We start from the raw sequence: 20,341 nt of genomic DNA, 5'->3' as shown, positions 1-20,341 counted from the left end.
AGGGAGGGAGGTGAAGGAGAGGTGAGAGGGTGACAGGGAGGAGGTCAGCCCGCGGTCAAATACAAACGCCTCCTCCCTCCCGCCGTCTCCTCCTCTTCGCCTTCACTCAGTCTTTCTTTCTTTTTAAACTCACACCCTCTTTCTTCAGCAGATCTGTATTGTTTTACCGCTCCTCTTCCTCCCTACACACATGCACGCACGCATGCACGCACGCACGCGCGCGCACACACACACACACACACACACACACACACACGCGCACACACACACACACACACACACACACACACACACACTGGAGTGTCTGAGATCTATTTATAGTTGAGAAAAGAACACAAAAGACATATATGCATCAATGGATCTAATCTGGTTTCACACACACACACACACACACACACACACACACACACACACACACACACACACACACACACACACACACACACACACATGTCCGTGACCCAGAATGTGACCCTGAGCAGTAATGGATAAAAAATGAGAGTGACCTTTGACCCTGTTCCTCTTCACTCCCTCCATCTCTCCGTTCATACATCCTCATGCTTCTTCTGGTCGTTCTTCGAAGCAGAGAGAATTCTTCCTCCTCCTCCTCCTCCTCCTCTCCTCTTCCTCTTCCTCTTCCTCTTCCTCTCGTAGTATTTCTGTCTCTGTTTCTTCTTTCTTTCACTTTAACTTGTGAAATGACTGAAGTAGTTTGCCATTTTTATTCCTTTTTCACTTCACAGACAGGACCGAGGTCCTCTAACATCATTTTAATATTAATTAATGTGTATTTATAATTTACACACAAAATATATTTTTGGCGCATTTCATTTTGATTTTGAAATCCTGCTTTTTATCAGTGACTCTCCACATGATGTATGATGTGTTTTGCAGTTGCTTGGATGTTTTCATAAAGAGGTTTGACTTTTTTTTTTTTACAAATACAATGACAGAAATTCATGCAGATGAATGTTTGGATGAAATTAAAACTTCATAAAATAAGGCTGACGCATGTTGAATTTCTTCTTCTGCCCCAGAGGCCTTTATTGTTTAATTATTATTTTAGAGTTATTGAATATCTCAGACAGGAAAAAAAATCTAATATCAATCCAGTTTTAATTGATCATTTTGAATCCACACACACTAGATGTTAAACTGTCTGTAATAAATCCAGTGGGATTATATTTATTAATTAATACAGATGTTACTGCTGTTAAAGATGTTAAACAACGGCAGCTTTTTTGTTTACAACCTTTAAAATAATTTAAATGGCTGCAGGACTTTATTCTTAACCACATGAGTTTATGATTGAACTAAAAACGTGAAGATTAAATTTAAGTAAAAATACATTTTCCACCATGATTAAATTATTATAGAAAATACAAGTAAATCAATATAAGACAGGCAATTGTAGAATCTGATTGATTCAGATTTTAGATGCAACGCCTTTCTATATTTTTTTTTTCCTATCTTTATTATTTTCTGTTTTACTTCTTTTTTTCTTTTTTTTTGGTTTGGTTATTTAAAGTTTCTCCAGCTGGACTCAAATGAAGCGATTTGACTCTGATGTTATTGGTAGAATAAATAGATCAGTACAGTCTGTTTTTAAACCTGCTGAGGAGGTCAGATCTTCAAACACTATCAAATAAACAGAGATATTCTAAATAAAATACTGATCTATAAAAATAAACAAAAAATAAACAAAAAAACAGCAGGAGGGCCTTTTGAAAGGAATCATTATTTTGGGAAACATTTCTAATTCATAATTATATGACGAGAAAGATGGAGATTACTGAACAACACAATCAGTCGGGTGTCTTTCCACAGTCAGCGCTCTGGGGTGTCTTCAAATGAAAATAAAATAAGAATATATATATATATATATAACAACAAGAAATGAAAATATATTTTTTGAATAATTTTGTCCTACATAAACACACATTTACACGTGCACACCCTTGCTCTGTAACGTCCAGTCTCGCGGGCCGTCAGTTTGTGCGCCCCCTGCTGGTCGAACACAGAAAAAAGGCCTTCTCCATGTCGTGCAGTCAGACCGGCTGACTGTTTGACCCCGAGACACTTCAACAGTAAACAGCTACAAGTACGAGAGGTCAATGGTCGAAGGTGAGATGACCAGAGAGGTCAGAGGAGCTGGTCGTCATGATACCAGGCGGAGGGAACACACACCTTCAGGTCAGAAGATGTTTGAAGACGTGGGTCATATAATCTTCATTTTCACAAGTATTTCAACAGCAAATGTTCAATCAGATGTGGATGAAGTAAATCACCGATCTCTGTTCAAACTGGGTCTTTCCTAACTTTTCCTTCCACACATTAATACTGTGTTAATGGAAAGGAAAATGAGTGAGGTTTTCTTTTCAGTCATAATTTCAGCCCATTTGTTTGATTTGAGTTTAACATTATCACAACAAATTATATGATTTTTTTTTTATTATTATTATTTACATTACAAATGCTGAAAGTAAATAATTTAAAAAAAAATTAACTTGTAAATAATTATTCTACTGTGATAATAGATTAAAGCTAATAAAAGCCCGGCAAATAGTTATTATATATTATTATATATCATTTACGAACAGTGCAACACAAGTAAGATGTCAGCATCATCAGTAATGCAGCAAATTTTGAAATTACAAACAATCTAGCTGATTTATAAATAAGGTGATCAACAGAAAATGAATTGTAAATGATTTAAAGCATCTCTTAATAAATGAAGTTTATTTTTTTAAGTTTCAATGCTGAACAGCAGCAGCTTGTGATTTATGGATGAGGATCTTTTAACTTGTATGTAAATAACTGAATAAACATAAAAGACATAATTATAATTTATAGTATAAATTGTAAACAGAATATAGTTGGGGTTTTGTCTGTTGGTCAGATTTTTTTTTTTTAAATGCTAGTAATTTCACATGAAGGTAAAAAACTTTATGTGGAAAAATAACTGACAATACAAATATATTGTTATATAAATATTATATTATAACATATTAGCAGGAGTTGGTGGAAAGGTAGCTCAACATAACTGTTTAATTTGATTCTATAACAATTTATTATATTTTACATATGTGAGTGTTGTGTGTAAAATCGGCTCAGTAACACGTGTTAATTAACTAAACACGTTTAATTGTCTGATTCCTGTATTTTTGACTCAGTAGGCTATATTATAAATGTGACTATTTTATTTTCAGTGGAAAAAATAATTCTCTATTTATCCTGAAGATTTAGTTGAAGGCAGCGTGGAGTTCAAAGGAGACACTCACGTTAGAGTTAAAACATAAAAACATGAATTCAGGTTTGACATTTGGGTTCTGATGAGAAGTTTACACCGACTTGTTTACATTTAGTTTTTTAAGACTTTCCAGCTTTGTTGATCAGTTTACAACGTTAGTTATAGGAAAGTAATCAAACAGGGACTTTTTTTTCCTCCAACTTCTCCCCTGATTTCATTTCAATAAACCTTCCAACGATCTGATATCTCGGCATAAACCTTCCAACGATCCGATATCTCGGCAGAAGTCGGAGATAAGAGTAAAATCACTTGTTTTTTTCTTCTGTCTTCATCTGACGACCCCTCACGTTTATCTGCTCCATTCATTTGGAGCTCAAAGCACAAGTTCAATCAGGAAGACTATCTTTATGTCTCATTCTTCCTCAATGCACTCTTTCTCTCAAATCTCTAATCACATGACCACGGGCGTTTCTGGTAAACCAATCACACTTCAACACAATCTCAATCTGCCAATTGTTCTCCTGCTGTCAAACTTTACATCTGTTTGGTCTAATCACCAAAGACTCTCACATCTCGTGCTTCTCGTTCTTCTCTGGGATGTCAATAAAATTCGGTATCTGTTCGCTCAAATCGAGTCTCTCCTGATTGAACTGATGATGTCATATATATTCAAGCAATATGATGAAGTCATATATAATAATAAATCAGTCAGGCAGATGTTTACTGTCTGATTCTAATGTTCTGTGATCCACTCATTGAATATCTTCACATTACTGTAAAGGTGTTTTTACTGAAGTAAAAGAACTGAATACTTCTTCCTCCGCTGGGAAAACACTGAATTCTGCTGATCATCATCTTTCATGAATGTTGAACCCTTTAGATTAAAAAACAGAAGTTATTGAGGATGAACTCCGCTGGATGTTTTAAAGCAGACTAACTAGACTCCGTGTCTCTCCTGCTGTCACTGGTTCATGAAGCCCTGAACATACAGCCATGTTTTCTAACTTTGTGTTGTCAGTCTGTGTTGTGTTTGTGGAGAAACAGAAGTGACCAGAAGGAGCTCTTTCTGGCTGAGCCGGGCTCACCCTCAGATCCCGGAGGGCCCGGCTCAGCAGTGGAGGCGGTTTGGACACCTGATGCCTCCTGGGTGTCTTTCATAGGAGACACGCCCAGCTGGTGGGACACCCCGGGGTGGACCAGGATCAGATATCTCATCAGGTCTGGGAACACCTCAGGACGCTGCCGCCGTGACCCAAACTCAGATGAGCAGCAGAAGACGGACAGATGTTCACTTACTTCTGAGATTTACTTCCTCACCAAGTGAAAGTCAAAGATCAGCCACACACTGTGTCTCCTCCCCGTCCGTCTCCGGGACTCTCCTCCTTCAGCGTTTAGATGGACTCTGTCTGCTCGGCTTCATTAGGCACTCATCAATATTTCAGAGACGCTCTCACATTCATCACAGGATGAGAGCTTGTTAAGGAGGAACCTCCTCATCTCCCTCTGCAGCACTCACTAATTAAACTTTTCCCCGTCTGCCTCTCTGACTCCGACTTTCAGACTTTTATCAGGGTGGTAAATCAAAAGTTTGGTTGTTTGTGTGTTTGTGTGTAACACACAACAGAGAGAAGAAGCTCCGAGTGGAACAAACCTGAGGGAGCTCGTCATCTGATGAAGACGTCATCTGATGAAGACGTGAGCACCTGCTGCTGGTGAGCAGGTGAGCAGACACAGGAAGTTCTTCACCTTTCTCACCGGGATCCTGCTGCTGTGTTGAACTGGAAGCGAGGCGCCACCTGCTGTCTGACAGCTGAACTACAGCCTCCAGTGGCGTCAGTCTGCACCAGTCTGATGAATACATATTATTTTAAAAATAATTTTCTGACTTTATTGAACCTTTAAGTTGGTAATGCAGATTCAGTAATTAAGGTTTTAGATCTGTGAACAGCCCCAGAACAAGAAATGTACATACATATGAAAATATATTGTCTGTTTCTGGTGAATTTAAGTCCTGCAGTCGTGTGCTTCTCTGATGGTTTCCTCCTGACGCACATTTGTGATTCTGCTGCTGATTATTAAAAGCTGATTATAATTTTTTTTACCCTACTGGTCATGAAAAGATAAAAACAACTGTTTGGTCACAGCTTTCCTGCTGGATATTTAAACGACAGTGTGTCCAATCACTAAATCAGAGATCAATAAATCAAGAGAGGAAACTACAGGCGGTTCTTACAATAAAAACAAGGGCGAAGCTTTAAACCAATCAGGACGGAGCAGAGTCGTCACAGAGGAGGCTCCCGTCACATTTTGCATTTTTGCAGCGCCGGCTAAAGTCTGACAAAATGTCTACCCATCGTGCATTGTTGTAAGTCCAGCATGCACAAAGTCAAATGCACCCATTGACTTCTCAAACCAAGGTCAACTCTGCTGCAGGGTGTGGGGTCAAAGGTCACACTGAAAAGAGTTGAAAGAACTGAAGGACATGCAGAGAGCAGTTATTGTAATCAACACAGGTGGATTTCCTCTTTAAAGGATTCATAATATTTCATGATTTTTGGGCAAAATGTGCGACAGACTGAGTTAAAATAAAAAATACATGTTGTTTATGACTCAGGTTTTGTTTGTTTGTTTGTAACAGCAGTTAAAGGTCGCCAAGGTCGCAGCTTGTTCAGGAGACAGATCCCCGTTGTTTACTTCCTGTCTCCTCCAGTGGCCATCACCATGACAACAGGTAGAGCTCACTGGGAGGTTGGAGCTCGTCCAGTTTGGGTTTTTGTTGTTTTCTTGTTGTACTCGGGGAGTTTTTAAAGAACACCGTTCGTGAATGAAGTCCACGACGAGCTCAGGAGACTCAGAGGGAAACAGATGAGAGAGTAACGGTGACTTCTACTCTCTGAACTGGGGACGCTTTAGAAATGCTGGATTTCCTTCCTCTGCAGTGGGATTTGTTTCAGCTATTATCAACGGTTTCCATCAGAAAATAAACTCCTCCTTCTTCTTGTGTATGTACTTTCTCTTTGGGTTTTCTTTACAGTTCTCCTCTCTTGTATTTTTCGTAAATTCGTTCTGTCACCTTTGTTCAACCTGCACTAATCTTTGTCTTAAATAAGGTCCGTAAAGAAAATTTTAGTCTAAACTAATGTGAAGGGTTCATGTCTCTTCTTTCATTCTGTCTTCATTAGAGTCTCACTCTGTGGAATAATCTGAGGGGTCCAACATCTGCTGTTCCCACACACACACACACACACACACACACACACACACACACACACACACACACTTACACGCACACACACACACACACTTACACGCACACACACACACGCACACACACACACGCACACACACACACGCACACACGCACACACACACACACACACACACACACACACACACACACACACACACACACACACACACACACACACACACACACACAGTTCTTTCTGCTGAACTGAACTTGTATCTCTGTCTAACTTGCTCACCCTCTCTCTCTTTCTGGTTGTTACCATGGAAACCCAGCGATTTAATTGTTATACAGAGCGTCATGCTGAGTTTCACCTTGGGAACCACGCACAAACACACGCGCACACCCAGACAGCTGTGAGGCGGCCATGCGCTCTACAGAAGAGGAGTTAAATGTGTGAATGGAGGGCTGTAAATTCAGCACAGAGATTTACGACACACACACACAGATTCACTGAGTGCGGTCAAATGGAAATGTCTGAGAGATGCCTTTAAAGGAACAGTTCAGTATTTTGGGAAAGCCTCTCTCCTCAGAGTTGGACTGTCTGAATAAGAAGCTACAGTCAGCAGTCTGTTAGCTTAGCACAAAGACTGGAAACAGAGAGGAACAGCTGATGTGTCTCTGACTAGTTTACTTGAACCTCAGAATTAACAAGTTATTTGTCTGTTGTATGAAAACCGTGTCCCAGGAGGTCCCCATGTGTCCTGCACTGTTTCCCCGCTGAGGACAGGGACATCCTGCAGCCCATGAGGTGCGTGGAGCCGACTGCAGTGTTTACAGGCCTCCCACAGAAAACAACAGAGAGACTCCAGCTCATCCAGAACTCTGCAGCTCGGCTGTTAACCAGAACCAAGAGGAGAGAGAACATCAGTCCGGTTCTAGCTGCTCTGCAGGGTTTACCTGTAACACAGGATTGACTTTAAGCTCCTCCCCCTCACATATAAAGCTCTGAATACATCTCTGACTGTCTGGTTCACTATGAGCCTTCAGGAACACTGAGATCATCTGCTGCTGGTTAATTGGAGGTTCCCAGCAACAGCTGAATAAAACCAGGGTTTCTACCGGAGATATCAGAGAAGCTGCTCACCAAACACTTATAAAAGAAAGATGAAAACACATCTCTTTACTTTAACCTTTAACTACTCCTGAAACTCTCTTGCACTTTGAACTGCTGCAACTTTAAAATGCATCTTGCTTCATTCTATTTTTGAACTATATTGTTATTAATGTTTTGTCTTGTGTTTGAGGTTATGCATTTTATCTGTTCTTATGCATTTTCAATGTTCCTTTATATGTATTTTTATGTGAAACACCATGTAATTTTCTCACTATGAAACACTTTGAGCTGTATTTCTTGTATAAAAGGCAAATACAGTTTGCAGTTTAGCAAAATTTCTGTGATGTTTGTGCATTAAAAGTTCTCAATAGAAATTTTCTAAACCAGAACTGCCTCTTTAGTTATTGTCAGCAGCTCTTCATCATCCCCTCATCGTCGAAAACAATCGCATGCTGGTGGAACGGAAAGAAGAGCGAAGCAGGAAGAGACAGGGAGGTTTATGGGATATGTGGTTTTATCATGAGCATATGAACTCCCCAGGAAACCTTTAAACGTCAATGAAGACACTAATAAACTCTTCTACACAGTTGTTCTTATTATCAATTTTCATACAGCTCAGTTAAAGACAATAAAAAGCTTTAAGCAGCGAGGGACGCCGGATGAGGACAGAGTCACTGTCTCCTCTACGTCCACATGATGTCTCTTTATATCTTGGAAACAGACTCCTGTATGATTTTATAGAGACAAAGATGCAGAGGAGTAATCATTGGTGATTTTACAGCTTTTTAAACTCCATTTGTGCCCTTTTACAACATCCAAATGGAAGGAGGAGGTGAAGGAGGCGATTAGCGGGGCTGGTGGCTGCGTGGAGGCAAACAGAGAGGCAGGAAGGTGATTACTGACAAACATTACCGCTTTTTAAATGTGGAGAAGCTGCGAGCGCTCGCAAACCTTTTACAGCTTCAGAACAAACTCCAAACAGCAGTGACGAGTGTGAAGCAGAGAGGAGCGAGGTTTTTAACAAGATGGAGATGGATGGAGGTGGGGGAGGGCGATTATTGTGGCTGTTATTGCCTTTTAAAGGGGCATTACACCAAGTGTTATCGCCCAACCGTACATCCTCAACGGAGCCGTAGCACCACCGAACGTTGTGGGTGTGTTTGTGGGAACAAGACGTCGTGTGTGTTCAGTTACCTGCTCTCTAATCATCCAGTCCACTTCCTAATCAGCGCTCGTCTTCCTCAGTAAAAATCTCCACTTCCTCCATCGGCACACTGAGGGCAGTGACCCTCTCCCCTCCTCCAGGAAACAGAGTGACACAGAGAAAGTGGGGCTCATTCTGGACTGTTTTCGTTTCCTGATGAAGTAAACTGACCTGGAAGTGTCTACAGAGTGGGTGGCTGACCTTTTGATTGACAGGAGCTCTGCTGTTTCTTACCCTCCATCCTCTGTGAGAGGAAAGTCGACACTTATCTCACTCTTCAGTATGGTGCCACGGCATTTCTCCTTTTCTTTTTTTTTAAGTGGTAATCTGCACCTCCTTTAGTCACCTGCCAATCACCCAGTCAGCTGTTCACCGACTGCCAGATCATCAAAGTCAAAACCTGCATGTCAGGTCCTGGTGGAGAGTCTTCTGTTTAAGTGTTGCTTGGAGTTAGTTTAGTATTTTATCCAAGCTATTCATTGGCTGCGTCCATCTCCATCCCCGTTACTTGCAATTAAATAATTCCCGAAGTCTTCGTGGTTTTCCAACGTGCTGTATATCAAAGTCCTGATGAGACTCAGCTAATCCAGTTTTTACATCGCAGCTGAGCTCTGTGCTGTCTCCAACACAGAGCTGACATTACATCCCACTTTGTATTAAAAATGATAATAATAACATATATGCGGGCCAACATTACAGCTGTGGGTCCTTGTTTGGACCCCTGGAGACATTCAGGACATTTATTTTCCATCAGGCACGAAACATATATTTTTTCATGCAGTGTCCCACAAACATGTTTCAGATATCACCAGATTGGAGAAATCTTCTCAACATCATAAAAAGATATCTCTACTGACAATACCTTACGGTGAGATACATGTAAAAACATAACTATTTAAAAAAAAATGTAATTCTGAGTTTCACTGCAGTTCTTTTACTGAGCTGAAGATGCACTCAGGATCACAGAGGGATCAAAGACCGAAGAGGGCTGAGACAGAAGACAGAGACAACAGCTCTCCGTCCTGTCTGTCTCTTCTCTTCTTCCTCCATCTCCTCTCTCTCGCTCTCTGAATGCAAATGGCTGGAACGAGTGTGTTTGTAGCCACGGCAACAACAACATTATCATTAAAGGTCGCCGCGGAGACGCTGGAGCTGTAATAGCCGACAGCGCTCTGTCGCCGTGGGTTACCAGCTGGCTCTAACACACACACACACACACACACACACACACACACACACACTGGATGAAAGCAGTGTGTACTTCTTTCATTCAAATCCACTTTGCATTGATTTTGCAGTTTGGCTGAAAACGCAACAACTGTGTGTCTCTACCTCCATGGCTCCATCTAAATCAATCACACACACACACACACACACACACACACACACACACACACACACACACACACACACACACACACACACACACACACACACACACTCAGACATCGTGTTATGGACAGTGGCTTGCCTGAGTGACGCCAGGCTGGTAGTAGTGTATTGGGTCAGTATTGAACTCAAACACTAAGTAACCTCATAACTGTCTGTCTGTCCACCTGTCTGTCCTGTTTGTCTGTCCGTCCACCTGTCTGTCTCTCTGTCCATCCGCCTGTCTGTCTCTCTGTCCACCTGTCTGTCACCCTCTGTCTCAGTGTGTCTCTCTTTATAAAGACTGAACACCTCGCTTTGTGTCCATCTCCTTTATGTTTACATTATGTTTAATGTCCAGATTCTTCCGTGTACGTTTGGTCTGCGTCCCCCCGATAGATCCGATGAAGGGACACCATCTCACAGTGTTCTTCCACCTCTAGGGCTCTAGTTTGTACCTCTGCATCAGTTTAAAAAGTAGCATTTACATCATAACTGTCTCTTTCTGTCTCATATTAGCAAATGGATTTTTGTCATATATAATATAATGTTAAAAAAAAAAATTGTGAGGACTAATTAGTATGAAAATGAATAAAGGATCTTAATCACATCAGCAGAGTTTGGCCTCACACAGTAATTGTACTTTAATAAGATAAAAGAACTGTAATTATTATAAAAACACTGGAAAAGAACACACGCGCGCACGCACACACACACACACACACACACACACACACACACACACACACACACACACTCGCACACACACACACTCACACACTCACACACACACACACACACACACACACACACACACACACACACACACACACACACACAAACACACACACACACACACACACACACACACACACACACACACACTGTGCAGGTGACCTCAGTGTGAACTTTAGCTGTACAACGCTCACTGAAAGAGAGGGAACAAATGATGAGACAAAATTAACATGAGTGTGTGTGTGAGTGAGATTAAGAGGGTCAAAGGTTATCACCCTGCTGCTATACAGAACCATCCTCCTCCTCTGTGAATGTCTCCTGTCCTCGTCTCCCATCTACACGTGTCCTCTTCTGTCCTCTGCATGTCTTCTTTCTTGTTTTCTTCCTTCTCTTCTCTTCCTGTGAAGTTTCCATCCAAATGAAGCACAGATTTTAACCATATTTCCACAAATTCATCAGACAAAACCAGATTTAAAGCATGATCCCATCCACAGTGGCTATGCAAATGTAAATACTTATTAAATAGTTATTAAAGTGACCTCAGAACTCCGATGAACTCATCTTCAGGTCAGAGTGAGACTGTCATCGCAGGAGGAGCATGCAGCCTGTTCACCGAACCACACGGGCTGGGTTTCACCACCAGACACAAACTGGTCCCAGTACAGAACCTCCAGGGGTCCAACACCTGCTTCTATAGAAGCTTCGCTCTTTCAATCCAGACGTGGACGGAAGTGAAGAATAAAGACGACAAGAAACTGATCCAAAATGTTTCCACAGTGAACAACCGAGCTCCTCAGACAACATCTACCATCTACCTCAGATAACATGCACAGAAAACAGGTCCCACACAAGACTGATGCTGTTTCCAGATTACATACTTCCCTCAATACACAAACAGATAGTACTTTTACATGTTAGGACATCAAATCACACTCTGCTGCTCTGCACTGACAGGAAATGACCTCATCATGTGAACACATCAGCCTCCAAAATATCTGCAGCTTTAATTATTTTACCCAGAAATCAACGTGTTTTTGTGTCCTCTGTTTAACACTCAATAAACACTGATTCTTCTGTCCAGCAGCAGCAGTGGAGAAGAAACTCTTTGTGTTCAGGAACAGCTGCAGCTTCCTCACACGCTTTTAATTTGAAAATCCTTTATGTCGGTGGCCCCGCCCCTTCCTCTATGGAGCCAAGATGGCGACCGTTTAGGGTGGAAAGTGTCCAGAGTTTCACACTTCTTTTTTTGGGGTGCTTCATCCTGGTACTTGTAGTGTTCTGATGTCTGTGTACTGACAGTGTGAACACACTGATGAGTGTCAGTACACAAGTACAACATCTGGAACACAGTCCACGAATCCCCTGAACACAACACGAGGCCTGAAAACAGAAGGAACTAAACAAACAGTCAGCTTCAACCCGCCTCGTCTATCTGACCACGGTGTGTATTATTGACGTGTGTGTGATGCTAATGGCAGCAGCCATATTCTGTATCGGTTTACATTATGGACGCCTGCGGTTTTATGCCTCTTCAAATATTTTGGGAGCCCTAAAGGCCCCCGGGGTCCAGGCTGTCATGGGACGGCCAGAAATACGCCCGCTTAAAACCCACTGAAATACTGAAGCGGACTTTTTAATGGAGCGTACTGCGCTGAATATGACAGAGAGAGAGAGAGAGAGAGAGAGTGTGTGTGTGTGTGTGTGTGTGTGTGTGTGTGTGTGTGTGTGTGTGTGTGTGTGTGCGTGTGTGTGTGTGATCAGTCTGGGGATTTTACAACGGAGGACTATAAATGTGTCGGCTGTAAATTGTTTTGAAGATGCTGCCGCTCTAAGAGCTGCTACAAGAGAGGCAAATCTACACACACACACACACACACACACACACACACACACACACACACACACAGATGCACACACAAACGTAAACAGTATTAAAGCGTTAAAACCATCAAGACTTTCCTCGTTCCACTGTTTGAAATTGTTTGCTCAGATTAAACTTGCAGGCCTTGTGGACGCAGACCAAACACAGACGTCATGGATTCATGTTCCTCTGAGCAATTCTACCACAGACTTTAATTTACCGTCACATTATTCTCTGTGATTTTGAGTTGAACATTTGAAGGTCTAAATGTTGTTTTCTCTCCTCATAAAATGACTTAAGCTCTGACGGAGTCTTCTATACATTCATTCTTTTATTTATTGAAATATTCTTTATTTAGTTATCTCACCATCTAATTCCAATATTTTGTAAGGGCAGCTGCAGTACGTACTTAAAGTAAAAAGAAACAGTATGTGATATTTGTAAAGCAGGGCTGGTCTGTTCTCGCTCCAAAGGAACTTTGTTTTAAAACTATCGGAGCATCTTTAACCAATCCGCACTGACCAACATGTGCAGTGCAACTTTTATACGACTGCAACTACTTTTAGATAAAAGAAAAAAAATACTTGGCTGTCAACCTCATTGCACTGAGCCACGCCCACTGGTCTCCGATTGGTCGGCCCCTCATTATGAATGTTAATGTGAACTTCCAGACTGTAATCACAGAGAAGAAACCTGAAACTGTGAGTGACAGTCCAGTGGAGCTGCAGGTTATCTCAACATCAAAATGTTGCTTAAAATTGGCAATGAAAGGACAAGTGAAAGCAAGAAAGCATCAACTCATCCATGCTGCATATGAATCTAAGGTTGATGAAGAGGAGGAGATCCGCTCTTTCATCCTTCATCATTGTGAATTTACCCTTAATTTGCAAACAGAATGCTCCACTCACACCTCAATGATCCTTCATGTTTAGTAATAAAGACAATTATTCATATCGCACATCTAAACACAACATGGACTGCACTGCACAACGTGCTGCACATCATCAAACACAATGAAAACTATCAGAGAGGCTGGAACATAAAGAAGCAACAAAGAAAACAGACGCGGATGTAGGAGCAATAAAACCTGGGCGGGGCTTAATGTGGCGAGGACGGTGAAAATAAAACCGCGGCAGCTCATTGTGTCTCCTGTTGTTAATGGTGGACTGAATCACATATTATTTCGTACTGCAGCTATACTTAAACAGTATGTACTGATACATGTAGTATGTGTACAACTAGGACAAACCACTATTTCGTTATAAAAATGCAGCTTGAACTTTGACCCTTTTAGTCATATCCATCGTGATAAAAAGGATGCGATATGGAACAAGTATGCTTCTTTTTAACGCCTCTTCTTCTTCTCCTCCTCTTCCTTTTGTGGGCGGAGCTTCAGCACCACCAACTGTCTCCGAGGCTCAGTCAATGTTACATATCTTCTGCTGCAGCATCCAGAGTATCACGCTGATCTGCAGACTACAAAATAAAAACAGATGTAGTAGAATATCCTGGTACTTTTGGTGTACTACGTTTAACATACTGTGTACTGGGACATACTGAATCTTTTTCTGGCCTACTATGGATACTGGAACGCAGCTACTGTCAGACAGTGACAGTACCTGTGTATCTGCACCTGTATGAGGACAGTATGTGTGTCTGCACCTGTATGAGGACATCATGTGTATCTGCACCTGTATGAGGACAGTACCTGTGTATCTGCACCTGTATGAGGACAGTATGTGTATCTGCATCTGTATGAGGACAGTACCTGTGTATCTGCATCTGTATGAGGACAGTATGTGTATCTGCATCTGTATGAGGACAGTACCTGTGTATCTGCATCTGTATGAGGACAGTATGTGTATCTGCATCTGTATGAGGACAGTATGTGTATCTGCACCTGTATGAGGACAGTATGTGTATCTGCACCTGTATGAGGACAGTATGTGTATCTGCATCTGTATGAGGACAGTATGTGTATCTGCACCTGTATGAGGACAGTATGTGTATCTGCACCTGTATGAGGACAGTATGTGTATCTGCATCTGTATGAGGACAGTATGTGTTTCTGCACCTGTATGAGGACAGCATGTGTTTCTGCACCTGTATGAGGACAGCATGTGTTTCTGCACCTGTATGAGGATAGTATGTGTATCTGTGGGGCTGCGGGAGGAAACAACATGTTGTAGGTCAGACTGCAGGAGATCAAGCTCGACTGGTTGACTCATGACAGAAGATATAAAATAAAGATATAGAGATACAGACAGACAGACAGACAGACAGACAGATGGTAGGAGCAGAGTATTGCATATTGTATGGGAGGAGGGGTGATGTTTTGAGGGGGTTTGAGATGAATGTCAGGAATGTCGTGGGTGAGGAGGTGATGTGTGATGTCAGAGCGCCTCCAAGTGGTCAGACAGGAAGCTGAGTCCGTGTGAGCGTTGGCCCTCTGCTCTTCTTCCCCTCCAATGAAGATCTTTGGTTCTCTGTAGTTCAGTTTGTCTGTTTTTATTTTTTAATTCAGTGATTTTAACTTTTAGATTCACACAGATCTGGATCGAGTTTTATAAAATCATAATTTACAATTTCTCAAAGTTCCTAAACTATTATACTACAAGAACAGCAAAAAGAAAACTAGCAGCAAAAACTACAATAAAAAGGAATAACAAATTATTATTATTATTATTGTTATTATTATCATTTATTAATTGGTACACCCTGCCCTTTCCAAATCTTTGCATTTCTATCACTTTTTTTTCTCCAATTGATTGTCTCAATTATTGTTGAATTATAATAGTATTATATACTTATATGGTCTCTTTTATAACAATTCACATTTCAAAACTGTTTGTTAATAATCAGCTATCTGATAAATAATAATTTAATATTAGAACTGTAAATATCAAATGAACATAATTGCTGTGTTGAAATAGAAAGTGCAAAGCTCCTGAGGCTAAAAGACAAAGAAAAAAGAAAAATCCAAATTATGAATATATTTTAATCAAAATGTACATATATTACAAATTGTCAAATTCAAAGGCAATTTTTTCAAAAACATTCTGCACACAGTTGATGGCTAATTGTAATTAAAAAAATAGCTTATTGTATTTTTTTAAAAAACGTTCTATTCATGTAATATATTTTTCTGGTCACAGTAATTGTGCCAATTGAATTATTAATTTTTAGGAGTAATAAAAAATGGTAAAAAAAATGTTTTCAATTACATTAATATATTTATGAATATCTTTTAATTTATGATATATAATTCATTTAATAGGGTAAATGGAACTATAATGACACCATAAAAAAATAGAATGAAAAAGCTTAAACAGGATTTTGGTGTTTGTAATAATTTGTCTATAAATAATAAGTATACTGAGATAATGAATTGTATTGTGTATTCTATATATATGAGAATTTATTGCATTTTCTGAATAAATATAGTATGTGAAAAACTGATTGAGGAAATATAGATGATGTATAAAGAAAGAAGAATAAAGTGTGAAATCGGCTCCCTGCTGAGTGTTGGGACGCTGATCTTCACTGAGCTGCTGCAGGACACATGAACAGCCAACATGAAAGCAGCTCAGCTGTCGGACATCTCCTCTTCCTCTGTGGCGACTCTGTTGTGTTTCAAAGAACACAGAAAACAGAAGCTCCTCAAGGAACCAGGAGTACCAGAGACACACTGGATGTGAAACATGACACCACGACACCGTCCAGTCTATGGAAGCTAAGAAAGGCCAAAGTAAATAGCAATTAATGAGCAACCGAAACTCTAATTGTGAAAATAAATCACTACTGAATACTGGATGGTTAAGTTTCACTAAATAAATAACAATTAATGTGTATATACACTAAACATAAAGCTTTTTTCAACTGCAAAAATATATATTATTATTATTTCCAGTTTCACATCTTCTATATTTATTTAATGTAGAGTATAGAAGAGTTCTTCCTTTATTCTCTGAACCACATTTGAATGAATACCGTATATATATATATTTTAAATCTAATCACTGAGTGACATCAGCTTGGAAAGATGCCGTCTGCAATCAGAGAGGCTGAATGATGAAGTCAACCACAATAGTTCTGTGTTTATTAAAAGAAAAGTTCACCATTTTAAACGTCTGATCAGTGTTGATGCTGAATGTGATCAACTGAATCAGTGCATGAATTCTGTCTCTGGAAGCAGCTGTAAAGTCGGTTGTTCACGGAGGCTGCAGATCTGCAGGTCGAACGGAGCTGTCTGGTCACCAGGGGGCGCTCTACATGCTGCATGTTCTCTTTGTACCGCTCGTTTCCAACAGCCTGAATGGCATCAGTGAAAAAGAGGGCTGGATGAGACCTCGTCATATTTATGATTTATTATGTTGATATTAAAAAATAATTATGAAATCATGTTGAACAGGAAGGGGAAAACTTCAGGACTTCCTGAGAATCATCAGGTTTTCTTCAGTATCAGAGTGATTCAGTGGTTGAGTGAGTTCATCCAGCATCTCAGCAGACAGAAACTGCGAGATAATTCAGCATTCTTGATTTTCCAGGTGAATAAACATCGGTTAAAAAAGGCTCAGTGCATGTACTCAGGCTGGAACTGGACTCCAGTATTTTTATTTGGTTACATACATGCGTCATGTGAGTACGTAAATTAAATACATAATGGACACTTGAAAGAAGTCCTGTAGATATCAGGGAAGCTAGCTCACTAAATACTTTTAAAAGACAGCTCAAAACATGTCTCTTTACTTTAGCCTTTGACTAGCTACTCTTGAAACTCTCTCGCATTTAAAATTCGTATTGCATTATGTTATATTTTAACTTGATTTGTGTTTAATTTAATGCGTTTTATGTCTTTCTTTTACTTCTAACTTCTATATTTTAAAATATTCCTTTATATGTCAAACACTGCATGTGATTTTTTTTTTTTTTTTTTTTTGCTGTAAAGCACTTTGAGCTGCATTTCTTGTATGAAAGCTGCTACAGAAATAAAGTTTATTATAATTTTGTTTTTACGTGGGACTCAAAGAGTCTTCAGGGTGAACTTCCTGTCTGTGACCCGTCCACCTGCTACATCCTCCCTGCATCCTCCTCTTCACACGACGTCTCCTGACTTCATCCGTTGTTCCCATCATAACTTCTGGCCTGCAGGTAGGTGCAGTATATAAAGAAATGGCTGATAGCAGCCTGCTGAATGTAGTAGGCCCCTGTGAGGCCCCTGTGATGATCGCCTGCTCAATAGTCAGATAACAGAACACCCCTGCTGTCACCTCCACTAATGTTTTCAGCCTCTCATTTTGTAGCCAGGTAGTTTTCCCTTTTTTCTTTCCATATCTAATCCATCAGAGTGGAGGAGGGAGGCCATCTATTAATGGACAAGTTGTAATTGTCATTAGGCTCACTGTGCAGGCAGATGGGCCTTTTGGAAATAAAAGAAAATCCTGCTTAATTAATGGTGACATCCATCATGGTTTAGTCTGATTGGCTAAGAGGCGGTCCATCTCCTGTCTGATTTATGGCCCCGACAGGAGAGAGGGAGAGAGGCAGAGTGATGATGGAGAAGGAGAGGGGGACTCGGAGGGAGACAGGAGGGATATAAATAGAATCTACAAAGTTTGTCATGTGATTATGATTCATTTAGGGTTTTATTTTAACACATTATATCCTTGAATGCAGTCCAGTATGAGACAGGACTTCTTGACTAAACCTCCTTCATCTCAGGAATGATCAGTGTTTTGTAAAAGATCAATGGAGCCTCCAATACGCTCTTCAGATCAGTTATGGGTTAAAGATACATCTTGAACAGTCATTGTTATATAAATCAACTCCTCCGCCATCATGTTTTCCGGTTCTTTTGTGTTCCACGCTGATCAGAGTGTTTGTGGTTTAATTAAATGTCTCCTACAAAAACAAAAAGCTTCACATGACGAATTATTTTCTGTTCACACTGATTGTTTAAGGTCAGAAGATGAAATCAAAGAGGCTGTGTGCAGTTTTTTTGGGTTGTTTTTTTTTACCACTAGCAGCTCTTTTATTGAGACGGTTTATCATACAAGCACATGAAAATGATTTTTGTGACTCCACAAATCGTCTTTGGCAGGAACATTGGGGGTTAAATTCGGCTGATATCCAGCACAGTGGTCCCTTTCAGCTTCAAATATTCTCATTATGAAACAGCCGCATGGTCAGTCGTCTCCAACCTTTAATTCTTTAAATGTTTTGAGGTCACTGTGACATTATGTTGCTGCAGCAGCATTAGAATCATAATGCACAACCGGTGTAAGTGCTGCTGCAACAACTTGATGTTTCAGGGGTTTTTTAAGGTTCATATATTCAGATTTAAAAGTTTAACATGAAAAATGTAAGCTTCATAAAGCAGTCAGACCTAATTGGATATCAGCACATCTGTCTGACCTCATCAGGTTACATCATATGAGCCAAGAGTTTTTGTAATTACATATAAAAAAGATAACAATTACAATCAAAATCCCAAATGAAAATATGATAACAGATACGAATAAAAACTCTCTTTACTTTTTTTTTACCCTTTAAATAAATCTTGGTCCATTCTATCCAGTAGAACTGTGACAGTTTAATTTCTTCTCTTTTAGGAGTCTTTATTTCTGAATTTCACGGTTTTTAATGGGGTATTAATAATGTGAAATCAGTTATCATCCTACACAGCACAATAAGCAGGTCTCAGACAGAAGCAGTCCCCCTCCTGAGCAGCAGGGGGCCCCGTGTGACACATGAGCTCCTCAGATCACAGCAGGAGGAAATCAGGATTTTCAAACATGGATTCTCTGGTGTAAAATAAAATCTAAACACGAAACCTCTCTTTTCAAAGATGCAGCGAGCAGCTAGCTGTATCTCCATATCAGCGTGTCTCTGATCCTCACCTGTATGAGGTCAGCAGAGATCACATGACCATCACTCAGGTAACGTCCAGGTGTCTGGACTGAAATACGACACTTCGTGTTACCACCAGTTTTTCCTCTGATCTGTTTGTGCTTCTTCTTCAGCTGTCTGTCACTTTGATCTCAAGGACGAACTGATCAGATTTTTGGTGGTCAAAGGTCAAAGGTCACCGTGGCCTCACTAAACAGGTGTGTGGCCACAACTCAAGAATCCATTCACTAATTATGACAACACTGATGTAGTGATGACATTCTACATCCAAAAGGTCAAAGGTCACCTTCACTGTGACATCATCGTGTTTTAACGTGGGCTTTAAACGTCCTGCTGGAGGTTGACTCTCACGGCTCTCATGGCACTGTGTGGCAGCAGGCAGCTGTTTTTCAGGAGAAACCTCACCGAACACGAGCTGCTCAACGGCAACGAGCAGCTGGAGGCGGTGGGGACCGAAAACAGAGTGGAAAGAAGAGAGGAGATTGGTGGAAACAAAACATGTCTCCAAATGAATATTAATGTTGCTTCATGCAACTATTTGCTAACAAGCTCACCATATCTATTACCAGGTGATTTATAATCCTGAGGTCATCCAGGTGTTCCAGCCTCATTTTGACAGGATTTATTGAAACTCACTTGTAATTCAATCCCACGTTCTTCTTTATTATGTCCTTCTCCTACAACATAGATATATTTCAGAACCATGAATC

This window comes from Embiotoca jacksoni, unplaced genomic scaffold, assembly GCF_022577435.1.
Source record: "Embiotoca jacksoni isolate LCO1_2020_lvr unplaced genomic scaffold, fEmbJac1.0.p SCAF_71, whole genome shotgun sequence".
Classification (NCBI taxonomy): domain Eukaryota; kingdom Metazoa; phylum Chordata; class Actinopteri; family Embiotocidae; genus Embiotoca; species Embiotoca jacksoni.
Note: the sequence above shows the minus strand (reverse complement) of the source record.